The sequence below is a fragment of the Sprattus sprattus genome, assembly GCF_963457725.1.
Source record: "Sprattus sprattus genome assembly, chromosome: 21".
NCBI classification, from domain to species: domain Eukaryota; kingdom Metazoa; phylum Chordata; class Actinopteri; order Clupeiformes; family Clupeidae; genus Sprattus; species Sprattus sprattus.
The window spans coordinates 11,005,384-11,010,574 of NC_137919.1; the positions used below are offsets into that span (position 1 = coordinate 11,005,384).

General features: G+C 44.6%; 1 protein-coding gene across 1 annotated transcript in view; it reads left to right on the forward strand.

Moving 5' to 3' along the window:
- Positions 1-4,506, forward strand: part of cUnh4orf54 (chromosome Un C4orf54 homolog) — a 13,638-nt gene extending 9,132 nt beyond the window's left edge. Inside the window, exon 2 of the mRNA XM_080859906.1 lies at positions 993-4,506. The gene's annotated coding sequence lies outside the window, so the exon portion shown is untranslated. The remainder of the gene's footprint in view (positions 1-992) is intronic.
- The last annotated feature ends 685 nt before the right edge of the window (positions 4,507-5,191 follow it).

Below are 5,191 nucleotides of genomic sequence, written 5' to 3' on the forward strand. Positions count from 1 at the left end.
ATTATTAATAATTGATTGTTTAAAATTTCAATTTGTATTTTAAATGGATACTTTTGTTGTTTGGAATGTCTTTTTATGTTTTGTCAATCACTTTTGGACAAAAGCATCTGCTAAATACCGCAACCGCAATCGCAACCGTAACCGTAACCGTAACCGTAACCGTAACCGTAACCATAACTATAACTGTCTCGTCCCGCTCAGCCTGTGCTGTGTGCTGTGTGCTCATACTAATCCTGTCCACATGAGAAGTGTGTGTGTTGACTTTCAGTCTATGCAGTGAAGGACAGGGACCCCTGTGAAGAAACTGGGAGGTCTAGGAGGAAGATGTGTTTGTGTTAGGAGTGTGTGCGTGTGTGTGTGTGTGTATGTGTGTATGTGTTTTGGGTAATGTGGTCTAGGAGGACGATGCAGGCTATGTCCTTAAAAACATGTATGAAAACTGAGTCAGTCTGCTCATGTGCACCAGGAGGAGATGAGCTTGCTGGGATGGGGATAAGCAGAACCTGCCTCAAAGGGGGGGGGGGGGGCAGGGGGGAGGGGGGAGGGGCATCTACTTAAGACTGGCAGAGGAAAAGGATTGAAGAAGGTGGTGAAGGCAGACAACAGAGAAGATGTGAGAGATGGAAGGACTGGAGTTAAACTAATGAGGATTTAGGACTGAGGATGAGGTGTGTGGTGTGTGTGGTGTATGTGTGGTATGTGTGTGGGTTTGGTATGTGTGTGTGTGTGTGTGTGTGTGTGTGTGTGTGTGTGTGTGTGTGTGTGTGTGTGTGTGTGTGTGTGTGTGTGTGTGTGTGTGTGTGTGTGTGGTGTAGGGTGTGTGGTGTATGTGTTTGTATGTATGTATGTGTGTGTGTGTGTGTGTGTGTGTGTGTGTGTGTGTGTGTGTGTGTGTGTGTTTGTGTGGTGTAGGGTGTGTGGTGTGCGCAGTGAGAATCAGAGATGTGGAGTGTGTTTTTCTGATTTCTGTTGTGGTTCTGTGTTCTTTACAGGAGAACCCTGTCCAGCACCCTCCACCCCCACCAAAATTCCTCCCCCCTCCATCCTCATCCGGTGCATTTGGCCTATCCGGTGTGACGGAATCCCCCTCCATCTCATCTCCACCAATCAGAGGTCCATGATCACCACCATATCCCAGCGTACCCGAGCCACCCCCTTTCTCTCACCAGTGCTTCCTGTCATCACCCTCTTCTTTCCCCCACACAACACACCAGTTTCTTCTCTCTTTATGCTTAACTTCATTTTTTACCTTGAACATTTTATTTTTATTTTTCCTTGTTGTTCCTGGTTCTCCATCACTGTCTCTCAGAGAATGGTTGACCAGAGGCATGTTGTACAAGTCATTGTGTTTCAGTCACTGCAGTGTTCGGTCAGAGAGTATGTTAGAGACATGCAGTGTCTGTGTGCTTGAGATGCTAACTACCTGTGTGTTTTATTTTTGTCCCAATAGACACAGATTAGCCTCATGCTAGCAGCCTCAATTTGTCGTAGATCTTTGTTCACTGTTCCAATGAAAACAGGTTAGCGTTGTGCTAACAGCCTCGATTTCGCTTACATGTGTGTTCACTACCATAGTTGAAACAGATTAGCCTCATGCTAACAGTGTGTGTTTACCTGACTTATCTTAGATTGTCTGTAGATGTATGACTGATCAACATCAGGTCTCCCTGAAAGAGTGTTGTCACACTTTGCCTGGGTTAGGTTTTCTGGAGGCTGTGTTTTGTTCATGGCCACATTTAGCACTGCATAGGATGAGATTGAACTTAGAACATAGAATATCTCCTGGTGTTCTGTGGTTGTATTGAGCCTCGTCCACTAAGTTATGTTTCCTTATTCTCCACAGAAAATGCCACCTGTTCTGTATATGTTATAATCATACAGCACTGTAATGTGCTGTATTGTCTGTCTGTCTGTGTGTGTGCGTTTCATACACACACCACTTTAATATGGTGTGTTTTTTACGTGGTTTGTCCTTTCAGTACAGCACAGCTGTATGCCTGTACAGACCTGTGTAGTTATCTCCACTGTGCTCTGCTGGTGCGAATAAGCCACGGCCAGTTAGCACACAGCCCTGTGCTGCTGGGGACAGAGGGGCCTGTCTGCCTGAAAAAAATAGGCAGGAGAGGGGAGCCTACTCAGACAGATGTCCTGAGTAGCCTCTCTCTAATGCTGCAGAGGAGGGAAAGGACTCTAGGACTTTCTCTAGGTCATCCCAGTGAAATGTTACAGTATCAGTACCCACAGGAGAAAATAGATGTTTTTGTCTAGAGTGTAGAGTTGTATGTGTGTGTGTGTGTGTGTGTGTGTGTGTGTTTGTGTGTGTGTGTGTGTGTGAAAGAGTGGCAACCTTGTGGACATGCAGGGGAGGATAATGTGGTGGATGAGGCTCGGGTATGAGTGGTTCCCAAGAGGATATTCTCGTCAGTAGTGTATCATAGAAATTTCAACAGCAAACCTAAAAGGTGGCATAGTGTGGCTCTCTGTAAGGGAGTGTTCCTGACTGTTGGCGTAACAAACATGCGCTTCACATTAGTAATAGGCACCATAGACGCCTGTGCTCTCAGCACTTCACATTAGTAATAGGCACCATAGACGCCTGTGCTCTCAGCACTTCACATTAGTAATAGGCACCATAGACGCCTGTGCTCTCAGCACTTCACATTAGTAATAGGCACCATAGACGCCTGTGCTCTCAGCACTTCACATTAGTAATAGGCACCATAGACGCCTGTGCTCTCAGCACTTCACATTAGTAATAGGCACCATAGTGGTGTGCTATCAGTGCTTCACAATAGTAGTAGGCACCATAGACCCCTGTGCTCTCAGCGCCTCACAATAGTAGTAGGTACCATAGACGCCTGTGCTCCCAGCGCTTCTCATTAGTAGTAGGCACCGTAGACGTCTGTGCTCTCAGCGCTTCACATTAGTAATAGGCACCAGAGACGCCATAGAGCTGTTAGTGCAGTGTTTTGCATTAATATTACCACTGTATATTGCCAGTGGAAGAGCAGTCTGATATGATAGTTAGGTTTTAAATCCTCAGGCTACTGTTCAAGTTGATCAGTGAGAGCTCCACGGAGAGAAAGAGAGCTGGAGGCGGTGTGTCCTGTCAATGGAGTACTTATTTGATGTTCGCTGGTGTGAGAGCTCATCGTGACTGGCATGTATCACCTCTATGACCTTGTGCAACTGCTCAACATCTTTCTGTTTATGAGTTATTTTCTTCTTTTTCTCTTTTTTCTTTGACTGAAAGGTCATACCACACCCTAGCGTGTGTGTATTGCTGTTTTTTTTTTATAACTGGTGTTATCTCCTGAATCCTGTGTTTAGGGTTTACAGATGGAGCTGCTGGTCAGTCTGTCTCGCCCTCTTAATATTTTATCAGTTTGTTTGAAATTTTGAATTTTTTTGTTTTGTTTCGCTGCCAAGGTTGGGCTCAGATTGTACGCAGAGTTTAACCACACACACACACACACAAACACACACACACCTCGCTGGTCCACTCTGAATCTCCTCAGGGTTGTCGTAGTGGGCTTGAAGGGGTTAGATCAGAATCCAAACGTGTGGCTTCACATAAAAAAACAGATTACTTAGCTTTCAGTTGTTTTTAATTCTTTCATTTTAATTCATGTGATTCATTCATTCACTAACTCATTGCATTTCTGAATGTACGTGCATTTCTATGCCCTGGTTCCTGATCACCTGCATTCTTTTCTGTGTCATCATTTAGTCAGATTAAATGAAATGAGAGTAAATTAATATATAGTATACAAACAAATAATATATTATAAATAAGGAATAACTCTGTATACAGTGGTCCTGACAGTAACCTTCTGTTCATTCTCATGCCAGACAGGTCATATACTCACGCTGCTAGTGAAATTTGTTTTAAAATTGAAAACAATATTACTACTAATAATAGTAATAAAAAGAAGAAGAAGAAGGGGAAAAAAAGCATATTTTCATGTCATTATGCAGGAGTCTGTATTTCTATGGGGGTCTGATCTTCGGGGGGTTGGACGACCCTAGTTTTTCTGTGAAAAAGTGTTTTGAAAAGGAGCCTTTTTGTGAGTGTAGATGAGGACTGGAGCAGAGGCAGATCAGCAAGATTCAGTAACGTTGTCATGAGGGCTAACAGAATGTGAGAAGGAGAGCAGAAGAAACAGAGACAATACTGGGAAATGGGAAGGATGAACTAGGCAGGACAGTTGGATCTAGGCGGCCATCTTGGGTTTGGGCAGTCATTCTTAAGGTTTTCCTCTATGTTCTCAATTCCATTCCGCTTCAGTCAGGACAACTGACTGGGTTTGTTTCTCTGAGCACATGGGTGAACCGTCAGAAGGTATCGATGGGTCTTACGCAAAGAGTGTAAATGAAAGTGAACTGCACCTAATGCTGAAAATATGTAACAAGAATGAAGGGAAGATGATTTGTTTGTTTGAAGTGAATGACTGAATGTATGACGCCAATGTGAATGATGTGGAATAAACGCACCTTTTTTGCAGACATGATGACTCATTTGGTCTTTGTTAAATTAATTTGTATTTGTAAGTGTGTGTGTGTGTGTTTGACACCAGTGAAGCACCCAGCTTCCCAGAGGGGCATTTGGGCAGGCAGCTGCATGTCTAGATGGTGTGTGTGTGTGTGTGTGTGTGTGTGTGTGTGTGTGTGTGTGTGTGTGTGTGTGTGTGTGTGTGTGTGTGTGTGTGTGTGTGTGGGAATTGGTGTGTATGCATGTGGGTGTGTTTGTGGGTGTGGGTGTGTGTTTGTATGTATGAGGGTGTGTTTGTGGGTGTGGGTGTGTGTTTGTATGTATGTGGTTGTGTGTATGTGGGTGTGTGTTTGTGGGTATGTGTGTGTGTGTGTGCCAGCAGCACCCTGCTGCCTGGGCTAAGTGTTTTATTTTTAAAATCATTGCTCATGCCAGCTCTCTTCAGCATTTCCGCCATGGCTATCTCACCCGGACCAGGCTTACAGAGCTTACTAGTGCCCCTCCAGTGTGTGTGTGTGTGTGTGTGTGTGTGTGTGTGTGTGTGTGTGTGTGTGTGTGTGTGTGTGTGTGTGTGTGCGTGTGTGTGTGTGTGTGTGTGTGTGTGTGTTTGCGTGTGAGTGTGAGTGTGTGTGTGTGTGTGTCAGCTGTGCAGACTAGCACAGGGGAGAAGGCTGAAGCTTAGTTAGTTTGATAACAACC